The sequence below is a fragment of the Onthophagus taurus genome, chromosome 11 (assembly GCF_036711975.1).
Source record: "Onthophagus taurus isolate NC chromosome 11, IU_Otau_3.0, whole genome shotgun sequence".
Classification (NCBI taxonomy): Eukaryota; Metazoa; Arthropoda; class Insecta; order Coleoptera; family Scarabaeidae; genus Onthophagus; species Onthophagus taurus.
Window position 1 is genome coordinate 10,477,538 of NC_091976.1, and position 15,431 is coordinate 10,492,968.

A 15,431-nucleotide genomic window follows, 5' to 3' on the forward strand; every position below is an offset into this window, starting at 1 on the left:
GAAGGAATGTTTAGATTACATTCACACCGGTCATTTTGGTATTACGAAATGCCGGGAGAGAGCAAAGATGTCTCTTTGGTGGCTCGGTATATCCACACAAATTGAGAATGTGGTTAGAAATTGTCAGAGATGTGTTGAAGAACGACGAAATCCTAAAGAAACGTTTTTAAAAGAACCAATACGCGATACGCCTTGGCAAAGGGTGGCTGCAGATTTGTTTAAATTAAAAAAGTGGTATCTAATAATCGTGGATTATTATTCGCATTTTTTTGAGATCTTTGAGTTAACCGACATGAGAGAAGATACTATTATCGATAAATTTAAACAAACCTTTTCACGTTACGGGTATCCCCTAACGTGAAGAAGTTGTACGTACCTACCGACAATGGTCCTCAATTTCAAACTAGTTTTAAGAATTTTGCAATGACTTATAAATTCAAACATATTACTAGCAGTCCATATTTTCCACAATAAAATGGTTGTGCCGAAAGAGCTGTTGCAATAGCAAAACAGTTATTAACGAAGAACAAAGATATTTATATGGCGTTGCTGGCGTATAGAACTACTCCATCGGAAAGCGGATTCATCCCGTCAGAGTTATTAAAGCTTATCGCTCACTTGCCCGTCACAGCACGGCACAGCACGTGCCGTCAAAATCCGGATAGAATCGGAACAATGCAATTGAATGAACAACCGCTCACTAGTCCGACACAGCACGGCTCAGACCGGCCGTCGACGGAATCATAGATAATGTATAGATGTGACATTAGCGTTGAATTTTTGTCGCTCAGCACTAGCGCCACCAAATGCTTGGTTCCATACTAATATCAAATACCGCCAATTTCAATTGTGGCATATTTTTTATTGTAAAAAAACTTTTCAGATAATTTTTTGATTTTGGGGCAATTAAGAAGTGTGTTGTATACTTAAAAATTTTATTTAAATATTGAATGTTGTAAAACAAAAGTACAGTTTTGAACAGTAAAAAACTTAAAACTTAGACAATAAATCAATCTTAGATAATAAAGAAAAAGTTTTCTAGTTATAAAGTTTTAAACAGAAATAATAATAAATAAAATAATTGAAATTTACAATTACAATAGTTGGAAATGTTAACAATATCAGAAAAATTCACATTAATTCAGATATGTGCACTGTAATTTGGAATAAACACTTTATGTTCTATTTTGCATTATAATTTATGTTCAATAAAGACGTTTATTATTAGTATTAACAGTATTCAATATTCTTATTCTATTTTTTTGTTATTTTTCCTAATTCGTTTCCAATTTGAAACCTTTGTCACATTCTGACTATCGGTTCATCCTAAAACGTTCATAAAATAAAAATTTAATGTATAAGTACAATTGTTACAACAGTCATATTAAAATTTTAACATTGATTTGATGTTACACAAAGGTTAATTGCTGTATATATAAAGATCCAACAAAATTGCTTACAATATGTTACTATGGTATTTTAACTAACACAGAAATTAAATGAATAAAAAGTTATAAGTATAATAAGTATTATAATTATGGTATATTATTATATTATAACATTTATTTAATTATATATAATATATAACATGCATGTATAAGCCTGTAGGCACAGACCTATGTATAATGTTTATAATATATAAAATATATATATAAACTCATAATCTCTTATCATACCATCGGCAAAACTAGAACATACTATTATTCCTTATTACTATTCCCTCCAACATGTTCCTTAGAGAAATGCTTTCCACCATGAACATTTCTGTAAATTCTGTCTTCATGTTGCCACAATTCTTCCCATCCACTTAGATCAATTGACCTTTGAAATATTTGTGGATAGTTTTGGGTTTGGAAATCGGTAAAAAGTTCCACACCGTTCTCTGCATTCATCCGTAGCGTAATTCCTTCCACTAATTTTCTATTAAAAAAGATGTACCTACATATTTGTCATTTTTAAATTACATTTATAAAAAAAGAAAACTCTTAAATTAAATGTACTTACCATAAGTAAAACTTCGGAAAATAACATCCTTAATAAAATACATAGTAACAAATTACTTAAAAAACACCGAAAACTTACAAAATTCTTAATCAACTTACACCAACAAACTGTCATTGTCAACAAAACAAAGCTTTCCTAAGTCACCACAAATTACAAACCGTCACAAGCGACGGTTTGTAATTTTAAAAAATATTTAAAGAATTTTTTATCTCCATAAAACCCATTTTTACAACCGTTACGTGCTTATATATTTTATTTTATTTTTAATGAAATGAATTGTGCCACATATTGTTATTGCACAATAATTACTAAGTGTCAGTCTCAATATTGACTGCCGTATTTCTTTTGCCTTTCCTAACTGTTGCCGTTTGCCATGATACGGAACCAGTCCCAGAGAAGTAATTTTTAAATGTATTGCTAATCTCCATTGCAAGTGCAGTTGAAGTTCCACCTATTCCTGACATATCTGTTAATCCGTGTGAGGGTTGATTATCTTCGCCGTTTTCGGTCCAATGCCAATATCATTTCGAAGAAAGTTATGCAAACAACATGTAGCAAGTACAACTTTATCGAGGTGCTCAGGGATAATTTGCAAGCGTCTTTGATAAATACGAAATCTCTTTGTCAAAATTCCGAAAGCATTTTCTGAAACACGTCTAGCTCTACTGAGCCTGTAATTAAAGATTTTAATTTCTTCGTTATTCAGTATTTCGCCACCTGGATAAGGTCGCATTAAATGTTTGTGTAGAGGAAAAGCATCATCTCCTACAAAGACATGAGGCATAATTACATTAGTGCCAGGTAAAGCTTTATCTTGAGGTAAATCCAGATTATTTTTGAACATTTTCTTTCCAATTGCAGAATTTGCAAATATTCCGCCATCGCTATTTCTTCCATAGGCGCCTACATCAATGGCAGTGAATTTACAATGTGCATCTACAAATGCAAGTAAAACAATACTAAATGTCTTTTTGTAGTTAAAATATAATGAGCCACTATTAGGGGGTTTATCGGTAACTACGTGCTTTCCGTCGATGGCAGCAATACAGTTGGGAAAATTCCATAATCTTTGGAAATCATGTTCATTTTGTATCCAACTTTCTTTTGAAGGAGAAGGTATTACCAACGGTCCCAATTTTTTCCATATAGCCTCACAAGTTCCATAAACTATGTTACGATGTGGTGCACCCGGGGTTACAACGCGAGATTGTCATTCGTGTTCGGGAAAAGGGGCAGCGGGTCGACGATAGATCGGTGTCGTACCCGTCCCACCTTTCAAAAGCCGATCGGAGTTTTGTTAGATTACGTTTTCGCGTCTGCACGGGACGACGAAAGACCCTATTTATACGTGAATATTTTGGGGAGACGAATCGCGGGATTGTTGGACTCGCTACTAAAACGATCGCGGGTCGAGAGGGGATACTAATATTGAAAAACTTAGGCATACCTATAACGAGAGTTAATTCGCAATGTACTGTCGCGAATAATGACCGATGTCAAATTGAAGGTATGATGACCGTACCGATGGTTGTTGAGGGTCGCGTAAGACTCATCGAAATTTTGCTGGTACCGACTTTACGACATGCGTTAATTTTGGGAGTAGATTTTTGGAGACGTATGGGTGTGGTACCTGATTTACGTAGGGGGGATTGGTCCTTTTCATGTGAACCTCCGGATGTCACGGTATCGGCCATACAAGCGCGTGAAAGTTTGTCGGTAGAAGATAAGCATCGGGTACCGGAACTTCTTCAACGGATTTTTGAACCTAAACATAAAAGTCAGTTAGGTCATACTCATTTAGTATCTCATAAAATTCGGGTTAACGAAAACGTACTTCCGATTAAGCAAAGGTACTACCCGGTCTCGCCGGCTATACAAAAGATCATCGATCGAGTACTCGATGAAATGATCGCGATGGGCATTGTCGAAAAATCCAGTAGCCCGTGGTCTTCGCCAATTTTAATGATCCCTAAAAAGGACGGTGGATATCGATTCTGTGTCGATTACAGACAGCTGAATCGTGTGACTTTGTCTGCTTACCTGTTGCCGAATATTTCGTGGACTCTAGATAGTTTACGGGACGCGAGATATCTGTCGTCCATCGACATTAAATCGGCATACTGGCAAATTCCGATGGATGAGGCCAGCAAGCCGTACACAGCTTTCACGGTTCCGGGACGCGGGCTGTTTCACTTTAATCGGATGCCGTTTGGCTTAACTAACGCACCGGCCACGTGGCAGCGTTTTATCGATGGTGTTATTGGGGGAGATTTGGCTCCTCACGTTTTCGTCTACCTTGACGATATCGTCGTGGCGACTCCGACCATCGAAAAACATTTTCAGATCCTCGAGCAGGTCTGTAGTCGGTTGGTAGCGGCAGGCTTGACCCTAAATAAAGAAAAATGTAATTTTTTTCGTGAGTCATTAAGGTATTTGGGATATATCGTGGACGGTGACGGATTACACGTGGACTCGGAGAAGGTTAGAGCGATTTTGGAAATACCTACGCCGAAAAAGGTGTCGGAGGTGCGGCGTGTGGTCGGTATGGCGTCATGGTACCGGCGATTCGTACCTAATTTTGCGACCGTGGTCTCTCCTCTGACGGCGTTATTAAGGAAGTCGTGTTGTAAGTTCTTGTGGACCGATGAGTGCGAGCGAGCGTGGAGCACGATTAACGAAAAGTTGGTGACGGCACCGATTTTAACCAGGCCGAACTTCGAACATAAATTTACTATTCAGACGGACGCGTCGGATTACGGCGTCGGGGCGGTGCTGACGCAGGTGATTGACGGAGCGGAACACGTAATAAGCTACTTGAGCCGATCGTTAACCGCGCAGGAACGGAAATACGGGACTACAGAGAAGGAGTGTTTGGCGGTTTTGTGGGCGATAGAAAAATTGCGGCCCTATGTGGAAGGAAGCCATTTCACCGTGGTGACCGACCACTATTCTCTGGTCTGGCTTAACAATTTGAAATCACCTTCTGGTCGTTTGGCGCGATGGTCCATACGATTACAACAGTATGATTTTTCTATTAAACATCGTAAGGGTAAGGAGCATGTAGTGCCCGATGCTCTTTCGCGAGCTGTACCGGTGCTGGCGGACGAAGTGTCGGTTGATCGCGTATCGGATCCGTGGTGTCAAAGGTTGGTACAGGCCGTCAAAGCAAATCCCGATAGATATCCTTCGTATCGGACGGATGGGGACAGGTTGCTTAAAAAGATTCGAGTGACGGATTATCGTTTGACGGACGGGGATATGTGGAAAATCGTGGTTCCTCGAGGCGAAAGGGAAAAATTAATTAAAAGGCTCCACGACTCACCTGAGGCAGGGGGTCATTTAGGAGTAGAAAAGACCGTGTCCAAAATCCTTCACCATTATTACTTATTACTGGCCCAAATATCGTGCTGACGTCGTTCGTTATGTTAAAGCGTGCAAGGTGTGCCAACGCACTAAACCTGAGCAAAGAGCTCCTGCGGGGTTGCTGAGAAGTCATAACGGTATAATACGTCCGTGGCAAGTTATAAGTATAGACATAATCGGACCATTACCTAGAAGTTCCAAGGGTTATACTCACATACTAGTTGTACTAGACTTGTTTAGTAAATATCCGGTGTGCTTTCCGCTGCGTAAAGCAACAGCTTCCGCTGTGGTACGTAACCTCGAAGAAGGTATTCTTTTGACCTACGGTGTGCCGCAGATTATAATTAGTGACAACGGTGTCCAATTTCGGTCGAAATTGTATGAACGTTTACTTCAAGACTATAATATTAAAGCTAAATTTACTCCGTTTTACCACCCTCAGTCTAATCCGACTGAAAGAGTAAACCGAACGTTGAAGACTATGTTAACCGCTTACGTTAGTGACAATCAACGGTTATGGGATTTATACTTACCCAAGGTCACGTGCGCGTTGCGAACTGCCAAAGATACGACTACCGGTTATTCCCCGTATTACATCCTTCACGGGCGGGAAATCATTTTGGATGGAGCACTGCATAAAATCGATGAAATACACGAAAAAATTAATACGAAACTTAGGGCAAAAGCATTTAAGAATCTGTTCGCGGAGGTACACGCAAGGATTAAAATGGCTTCGACGCGATCTGGTCTTAATTATAATCTCCGAAGACGCGAGACTAGCTTTAATGACGGTGATCTGGTTTGGCGAAAGAACTTTGTTTTGTCGGACGCGAATAAAGGTATAGCGGCCAAAATGTCAGATCGGTACATAGGTCCTTTTCGGGTGCGTAAAAAAATAGCGGATGACATTTACGAGTTAGAGAAACTTACCGGTGAATTACTGATTGGTCGTTGGCACGTGACACATCTGAAGCCATATTCGGGCAGGTCGGAAACGGAACAGGGCGATGACGACGCGGAGGTTTCATCGCAAATACTGTATGATCGTTTTCTCTTCTATATCTTTTTTTTTTATCTGAGCTAATTGCATCATTTCTTCTCTGTCTTTTCTATCATTTCTTCTTCTTACCTTTTGGGACCTAGAATTTTGATAAAGAAATTTTGGGAAAAATTTCTTTTGGTGGGAAAGAGGGGAATGTTACAGTTTCTTTTTCCTTGTTTCTTTTCTTACTTTGGATTCTTCATTTTCAAATAATAAATCCAGATGTTCGGTTTTGTTTTGTTTTGTTTCAGCAACGTTACCGAGAGTTTCCGTTCTTACTTATCCTTATCCCTAGTTTCACTATTACTTTATAGAGGGCTTTTAAGAAACACGATATTTTTCATTTAAAAATTTTATTATCACGGTATTTTTCGAGTTTTTTTTTTTTTTGTTTTCGGGTATAAATACGGACGAGTTCCGGAAATCGCTCTCTTTTCTGCAATCGAGTGCGCCGAGAAAATATTCGAGTTAGTGAATTTTAAATAGACTGGAAGACATTTTGGAATTTTTTTTGAAATTTGGATTTTGGGGTCTTTGTCTATACTCGCAATTAGCGGATTAATCACGAAACTTCGATTAAATTTTGGAATAAATTGATTGTTCCGAATTTCGGTTGTTTGCCGGATTTATTAACATATTTTCAGTAAACGTTTTGGCGTGAACCTCGACCAACTGAGGTAAGGGTCGTTCATTTTTTTTTTTTTTTTTAAATTAACTTAAATTTAATTCGGGTAATATATTCAGGTTCTTTTTGTGGGGAGAGGAAAACTCGGGAACATTTTGTTGGGAGGACAAAAATTTTCCAATTTAAGGCAACACCTGTTAACAACACCTGAAAGAGAACTGGAATTATATAATTTGATTCCTGATATCAAACCATTTATCCTTACCATCTCGAGGAGCGTTGCTGAGGACCGGACTTCTATTTTCTACTCCGAAGGATAAAATCTTCGTTTGAGGGATTCAACTACCGAAGACAAGGTCAGACAAAAATTTGCATAACGAAAAGAGTGGAGTCACTTACTTTCACCTCCCTCTGCTGTATTTTAAGCCCTTCAGGCTCCTGGAAACTAGTACATATATTATAATCAAGTCGATTAATATTTATCGTATATTATTTTGGTCTCGTTTATGTTTTCTTTTAATTTCAAAAGTCTAATTTTGTTCATTAATTTAAAGTAATTTGTAATTTTGATTTAGTATTGATATACACCTTTTTTTATATACTTGTTCTTAGTGGTACTTTGTTTTGATACTTTAGTTTGTTGACCTAAGCAAAAAAAAAGGAGAAGGTTAGAGAAAGGGTTATTTTTTTTTTTAAATGCTAGTTTACCTTTTTTTTTGATTTTACACATTTTGTAAAAGAAGCTTTATTTGGGATAGACTTTGTTTGATTTTGATTTACACATTAACTTGCTTCGAAACCAAGAGCTCTGGGTGACAGATCAGGTTAGGTTTTGTCGTGGTCAATTTTGAGGTTAGGATTTTTTTTTTTTTACCCAAATTAGTTTCTTCTTGGATTGAAAAATTATATTTTTTATTAAATTATTATTATTTTATACTTTTTCCATTTTGGATTTAATTTTGATATTTTTTTCTTGGTTTCTATGGTATATTTCTTTTATTAAATTATACATTTTGAAACTTACCTAACTGGATTTATTATTATTTAATATATTTCTTGTTTACTATTTTCTTTTTTTTGTGCCACTTGCACTATTGGATCTTTTCACATTTTTTTTTACTACTCTTCCCGTTCAGAGCCAGTTGCGGATTGTCGGATCGGGTGGCGCCAAAAATAAATCGAATCCTCCCTTCTCCGAAAGAGTTAAGCCGGGGAGTTCGCAACAAAACCGGGGTCGTGAAAAGAATCTTTTAGTAATAAAACACTATTTTTTTTATTTTTATATTAATATTTTTTTTGGCGTTACAATTGTTATCTTGTATTTTAATTAAAAACCATTCACAAAATTCCACTCGTGCTGCCAAGTCTCCCTCTTTCAAATGCTGAACATCGTAAAATTTAAACGGTTTCCACTTATGTTTTAATAAAATATGGTGGATACTAGTCCAGGGAATTCGAAGAGCTACTTCTGCATCTTTTATGGAATTTTAGGGGTATGCAGTGAAATAGGCAAGAATTATGGTTTCATTTACCTCTTTGTCAGTAACAGGTTTCGTTTTAATAAATTTTTGAGAAAATGTTCAAAATTCCCGACAATTCTTTAATAGCTTGTTTACAATACCCTTAGTTGGTACGGGACGAGTTGGAAATCTTTCTGTAAACAGCCGACACGTACGCGCAATTATTCGGTTGCACTCTCCGTAAATTATAATCAGATTCAAATAATCCTCATTACTAAAACCCAAACGTGACAGTTTTGAGAACAAAACACTACAAAATGTAACTTAGTTATCACACCAACAGAAATAAACTATAGCCTTAGCAAATGTCAAACTGTTTAGTTTTTCTGTCGTTCATTTGTTTTCTAATGTGCTGCTATTACGGAGGACTATAATAAGGTGGTAAACGCAACGCTTTAAAAATGGACTCGTCCTTGAGTTAGAAATCAAGTTTACCAAAACAACACCAGAGGGCGCATATGTTACAAACCACGCTCGGTTAACACAGGTGCTAATGGAAAACAAACAACTTTTGATCAAAAAATCTTTATAAAATATGTTTTTGTCATAAAGTACCTATTACAATTTGATTAACATTAAAACACAATTTCGTGAATCAAGTAATAATTGTAATTATTATTAATAGTTGTAAAAAAAATACATATTAAAAATCCAAATTTGTAAAAATGCATGCAATGTCCATGAACAATCACTACACTAATTTTTACACAAAAAATTTGAAAAATAAGTTATAATACTTAAAAAAACTTAGGGCGGATTTATAAAAGTCTCATTAATTTTTTTCCAATTATTATAAATATACACAATGACGTTTGCGAGATAATTTCACATTAAAATTTGATGACGAATTAACTAATAACTTTAACTATAATTTGATTTCTATAAATTCGTCCATAAGATATAAAATTTTGATATTAAATTTTAAATACGTTGTCAAATCAAATAATGAAAAGACAAATAAGGAAAAAAAAAAATAAAATTCAAAATTTAGCAAATTTTCAGTGCAGTTTTGTTTTTTCTCTATCAGTTTTGTTGATACTATTTACAGTTTTACACAAAATAAACATTCTTGAAATAAGAAAAAAACGGATTAATGTTTCAGTCAAACTTTCTGCATGTTCAGAACATCCTACTAACGGAACGTGTTCATGTTCGAGTGCTTCAGCTACATTTAAAATCGTTTTTATATTCAAGGTCTGTAACTGAACTACCTGCAAAAAAGTTGTTTCTAAGGTTTTTGTAAGCTGAAATAAAAGTTCTGAAGGATATATTAGCTGTCCATGGGAAAGTAATACTCTGAGTTTATCTTTTCCTGTGGGTTCTTTAATTTTTAATTTTTCATGACAGTCTTCACATTTTGAAAATCGGTTTGATTTCCTGGCCATATATCCAGCAAAGTAGGCTATCAATAAATCAGATCTATCTACAGAATAATCATGATCTAAAACAACTTCTTCAGCAGATATATCCGTAAACCAAACAGAATTCTCCATTATACTGTCCAAATGTGTTGCAAACTCGGCAGAATATTTTTCAGTTTGTTGAATAATTTCACTACCCTGTATTAAAGTTGTTAGTATTTCATCTCCCACAATATTACTGCCTTTAGGAGGTTTAATGAGAGAGTAAGTACTGATCAATCTAAATACTTGTATGAAGAGGTTTGAATCAGGATGATCATTTGATCCACATGCTCCCCTCGTCATCCCAAAAAACCTCTAAAAAAAGCACTCTATTAATTAAAAAATATGAGTTACTATATAATGCAGGTAACTCAGTGTTCTAGAAAAAATTCTTGTAGTTTTACACAATAACGATTGTATTGAAAAAAAAAATCAAAACCAACAACGGGAACAAAAAGTCAAATGATGTAAATTAATAATGAGTAATGACTAAGGCACGGAACTTTTGTAACAAAAGGATACGATTTCCCCCCTCCACTTGTTCTCAGTGGCTTCCTAGAAAACAAACCCAGAAAACTAGCCAATGAGAACAAGTGGAGGGGGGAAATGGTATCGTTTTGTTACAAAAGTTCCGTGCCCTAGTAATGACTAACGAAATTAAATGTGAAAATATCACAGTTTGTTGCTTTTGTTTTACTTTTCTTAAATCAACTGTACATTGAGCATACATCAATGCGTCATACCATTTAAGCATAATATTTTCTAATAATAATAATAATAATATTCCTTTATTACCCAACAGACATAGCCCAAAAAAGGATAACAATATATATTACATAATGTAATAATACAATAATATGTATCTGTATAGGAGAAAAAAAAACAAAAATTACAAAAAATTCAAGAAATTAACAATTGACCGAATTATAAAGAAAAGTAAAAATAAAAACCAAATAAGTAAAAAACTGAATATACATGCAGGTGATCACTGATTGTCTGGAATCCTGTTGCCCACTTTACAGAGAGTGTATGTTGGCGCCCGTCTCATAATGTTTGTCCTAGCATAAGGAATGACGAATACGCAGCTATATCTTGAGTTACTCCTTGGAACAACAAACCCTAGTCGCTCAAGAATGAAAGGGCAATCGATGTTATATTCGATAAGCCTTTGTAGAAACCTTTCATAAAACGCGTTTCTTCTGTCCATCAAGGAAACCATATTGTGTCGTGCAAGCAAATCATTAGAACCAATCATAAGACGAGCAATTAATTGTTTTTTACTTTACTACAACGAAAAGCTGAAAAAAGCTTCTACATCTACTTATTAATTCTACATTCTAAAAGCAGTTAGCCAAGCAAATGCCAAGCAAAAATTAAAAAAAAAAACGATAGGAATGGTAGAAACTCATGCTTTGTAAATCTACAATATTAAATTATAAAAAAAGTGCCTCTAAAGAATCTTGGTTTAATCTTGACGTCATCAGGTAACTAAAGCCGCAGACACTGGACAAAAAATTTAAAAGTTGCAGCGTTGCTTCCAACGAAATTATTAATCCTAAATAAGTATTATTTGAAAGGAAACAGTAGCCATTTTCTTCTGCAACAGTCTTCCAATTTTTTAGATAACTTACAAAATTTTCTATAAACTAATATGTTTTTGTTAGCCAAATGATCACAAATTATTCCTTGACATAAAACCTTGACTTCCACAGAATGTGGTTCTAAACATTTGTCAGTTGGTGTTCTTGAACTCATAATCGTAATCAGCTCAAATAGTTTATTAATTAAATTTATACTTGGTTCACAATCATGCAAAGAACTCGATAATGGTTGATAAATCTTCATTGCAACTGCAGTCTTATTTCCAAAAAACTTAAAACTTTATGGTTAAAATATATTATAGAAATTTAAGTTAGGTACTTACTCTATAAGCCCGACCAACACTCATTTTTTGATAAGATTTTGGGTGTACATCATAACAAAGTTTTGGAGAAACTTTCAATCCGTGAGGATTCTGAATTTGCTCTATTTCAACTACAGCATATTATAACGTCTGCAGTAGTAATGGATTGTCACAAAGCACTGGAGGAGGCCGCGAAATACAATCGTGTCAGAATCCAGTGGGTTAAGGGGCATTCCGGCTCCAAGGGTAACAACCACGCTGACAGGCTTGCCAAACGTACTGCCGGTACAGCGCCCTGTGCACCCGAGCCGATAATTACCCCCTCTTTAGCTACTCACATCGAGTTAATCAAGCGCATTACCCACAAAAAATTTTTAAACGGGTGGGACCGTACCCCGGGCTGTCATCTCGCCAAGGAATTGTTAAAATATCCTTCAGCCGCAACAGCCCAGTTCTTCGTAGGGCTCGGTAAAAGTGCCCTTCGCACTGCCACAGGTCTCCTCACGGGACACTGTAAGGTAAACAAGCACCTTCAAAACATGAAGCTTGCTGACTCCCCTCTCTGTCGAGCCTGTGAACAGGATGACGAGACGGTTAAACACATCTTGTGTGACTGCCCCTCTCTGACCGACCTCAGAATGAGGACCTTCGGGGAGGAATGGCCGACCACAGATGACATCAGGAATGCACCTCTAGGAGCCGTCCTAGCCTTTGGTAAATCCTTAGGCTGGTTGATGTGACCAGAGTGTGTAATGGGAGGATGCACAAGGGGCCCAATGGGGCCTAAGTGTGGCGTGCGGTTTTGCATGCACTCCCCAATCCATACATACATACATACATACAACTACAGCATCCCAGTGAGCAACTTTAACAATGCCATCAGGTGTCTATCACATAAATATTATAAAACTATAAGAGACCAAATGAGTAGGTACTTACCCAAGTTTCTGCCTGCTTAATAATAAAATTTCTAACATTTTTTAGAAGATGAGGAAAATCAGAGCAAAACCAAAGTTTCCTGTTTTCATCACAAACATGTGGACAGCTTATTTGTTCCTCCGAAATATTGAATTTGTTTCACATAGATCTGTTCCAACTAGCACCGTCGGTTGTCACCACATCTATGAAAAAACCTGCTTTTTCCACAAGAATAATAGCTTCTAATATTAAATGATGCAGGACTGTTGAAGAGGCACAACCTTTACTAAGAAAACAAGCTAGTGCTTGTACCCAAGACCCCCTGAAAGGTTGAAACATCATTACTAGCGCATGATCACCTTTCTGATTTTTTTGATGTTCAGGAGAGTATTTTCCTAGGTTAGTAAAACCATTAATCTTCAAAGTTTGTTTATCAAAACTAACTGTTTCGGTAAGTTTCATTTCATCTATAAGTAAAGTGCCTAAAAGAACAACATTTAGGTTACAAGTTACAAATTTATTTAAAATTAGTTCTTACCTCTTCTTTCCTCTGGCGCTATAACTGTTGATTTCATTTTCAATATTTCGAAAATAGCTGTCTGAAAACCGTAGCATCCACTCACTCTTTTAATATATTTGTTAAGAGTTGCTGCACATGGTAAAGGCAACATTTTACGTAAATGTTCATATACAGCTTTGCTTTTAATTCTAATTAAAATACACTCATATATCCAAATGAGTGTATAGCGTCTATTTTTTGGATTTGCAACTTTGGCGGATGCAATACAAGTTTTGACAGCTTCTTGTTGATACAATGGCAAATCACTAATGACGTTTTGCACAATTTCGTTACTTACCATAGAGCATTTTTTCTTCAGCATTTCTATTTCCGTATGTCATCACCTAGTTAAAAGAAATAATAACATAAAAGGTAGATAATTGAAACCGTATTTTTACCTTCGTTTTATTACAAAATGTTCTTTTATTAAAACTTTTTTCTTTATTGTGTGTGAAAAATCCCATTCTAAGAATATTATTTCATTGAACCCCTCCACATATGTTGCACTCCAAAGTGTTGTAGGCAAAATAACTTTTTCTAAATTACTTCGTGCATATTGAAAAAAATTCTGCTCAACATACAAAGCACTAATAACATTAGTGTTCTCAGGTTCAGTGCAGCTGCTGCATTCATCAACTTCCATTTGCTGTTCAATTGGTAAAGATTCGGTTTTTTTCATTGAAAGTGATTCATCGGTGAGTACTGATGCCCCAATTCTTGTTTGAGGAGCCTTTCTCTGGTTCTTAATTGTTGTTAAATATGATGGCAGATTTGGGAAGATACAAGGAATAGCATTGTCTTTTAACTTTGGTTTACCACGTTCTATTTTGTTTATGGTACCATCAGGCAATGTAGTTTCATAGTACCTGATTATGTCATCGTCTAAAAAGTGAAGTTCGCAGACGACATCTGAAGACATCAACGTTTTATCCGCCCTCGGAATTGCACACCGCCACTTTTTTAATAAATCTTTGTTCTTAAATGAGGTCCAATAAGTACATTTTTTAAGTAACTACTTTTAAAACTAGTAAACAAGTTCAAGACTATACATGACCATTTCTCTACTAATATCGGTCAATGTAAGTGTAAACAACATTTAAATTTCGCTATTTCAAGCAAAAAGTCGTAAAACGTATTTTTTGGGGGTTAGGTTCAGACAATTCGACTAAAAATCACATTTTAAATAAATCTGAATCGACCTCAATCAACATTTCAGCAATTATTCAATGAATTATTCTACAATCAACATTATCAACAGTAAAAATTATCAAATTAATGAATAAATATGCTTGAACTACATACCTTAGCTGCTTTGAACAAACTTTTATTTTTGATGTTATTCAGTTTATTTCTTTTTACCACCGACGGATAACCACTCTTGCAAGATGGCACAAAACATGAACTTTTTGTATTCATTTTAGTTTTCTTTGTAACACGATTTAAATATAACAAAAAACAGTTTTAATTCACACACAAATCAACGACCAGTATAAAAATCGCCGTGGTTTGGAACCGCAGCGCACCAAGTGTCAGTTTTTCAAACTAGCTTTAACCTAGAGTCAAAAAATCATCAAATCTCCGATGTCGATATGCCTCCTTCTTATAGTCCTCCGTAGCTGCTATTTAGCGATATTTCTTGTGATTTCGCTTAAAAATTGTTTTAACACGATAAACATATATTTTAGACATAGGGCATTCTACATAAAGTTGATCCAAAATTTTTCATAAAATTCAGATATGAATTCATATGGTAGGGTTGCCATTTGAAAAAATTGACTTTTAGGACTTTTCTTAAGTTCAACTTTGATATTATAATTTGAACACCCTGTATAGCATTTGGAAGAACTTTACTGATCCTCCGATAATACATAACCACCACAACATTCCCATCACAAAATTTTTTTTCCGGCTGTATATTTTTACATATTTAGATTTGTCTGTTTTCAAGGTTTATTGTTTATTTTTCAAAAAACCCTAATTATCTCCCAAACTATTAATGTTAGGTATAGGACATGTAAGATATAAAAGATGTAATATGAGACACCGAAGACGACTAAGTAATAAAATATGGGGGGTGTCATTTAAAAAAATGAA

General features: G+C 35.6%; 4 long non-coding RNA genes across 5 annotated transcripts; all 4 read right to left on the reverse strand.

Annotated features, from left to right (window-relative positions):
- Positions 1 to 1,511: 1,511 nt before the first annotated feature.
- On the reverse strand, positions 1,512 to 2,232 carry LOC111417854 (uncharacterized). Its single transcript, XR_002706733.2, has 2 exons — positions 2,005 to 2,232; positions 1,512 to 1,938 (listed from the first exon to the last, which is right to left on the reverse strand). It is a non-coding gene; the product is annotated as an uncharacterized lncRNA (long non-coding RNA).
- Positions 2,233 to 7,016: 4,784 nt separating this feature from the next.
- LOC139431843 (uncharacterized) lies at positions 7,017 to 7,973 on the reverse strand. Its single transcript, XR_011641872.1, has 4 exons — positions 7,743 to 7,973; positions 7,434 to 7,679; positions 7,300 to 7,376; positions 7,017 to 7,241 (listed from the first exon to the last, which is right to left on the reverse strand). It is a non-coding gene; the product is annotated as an uncharacterized lncRNA (long non-coding RNA).
- Positions 7,974 to 10,904: 2,931 nt separating this feature from the next.
- On the reverse strand, positions 10,905 to 12,130 carry LOC139431844 (uncharacterized). Its single transcript, XR_011641873.1, has 3 exons — positions 11,882 to 12,130; positions 11,656 to 11,829; positions 10,905 to 11,603 (listed from the first exon to the last, which is right to left on the reverse strand). It is a non-coding gene; the product is annotated as an uncharacterized lncRNA (long non-coding RNA).
- A 27-nt stretch (positions 12,131 to 12,157) lies between these two features.
- On the reverse strand, positions 12,158 to 14,921 carry LOC139431845 (uncharacterized). 2 transcript variants are annotated; one of them, XR_011641875.1, is made up of 5 exons: positions 14,640 to 14,921; positions 13,736 to 14,573; positions 13,317 to 13,681; positions 12,800 to 13,260; positions 12,158 to 12,747 (listed from the first exon to the last, which is right to left on the reverse strand). It is a non-coding gene; the product is annotated as an uncharacterized lncRNA (long non-coding RNA). The 2 variants fall into 2 exon arrangements; XR_011641874.1 differs by having other exon boundaries at positions 13,736 to 14,921.
- Positions 14,922 to 15,431: the final 510 nt, after the last annotated feature.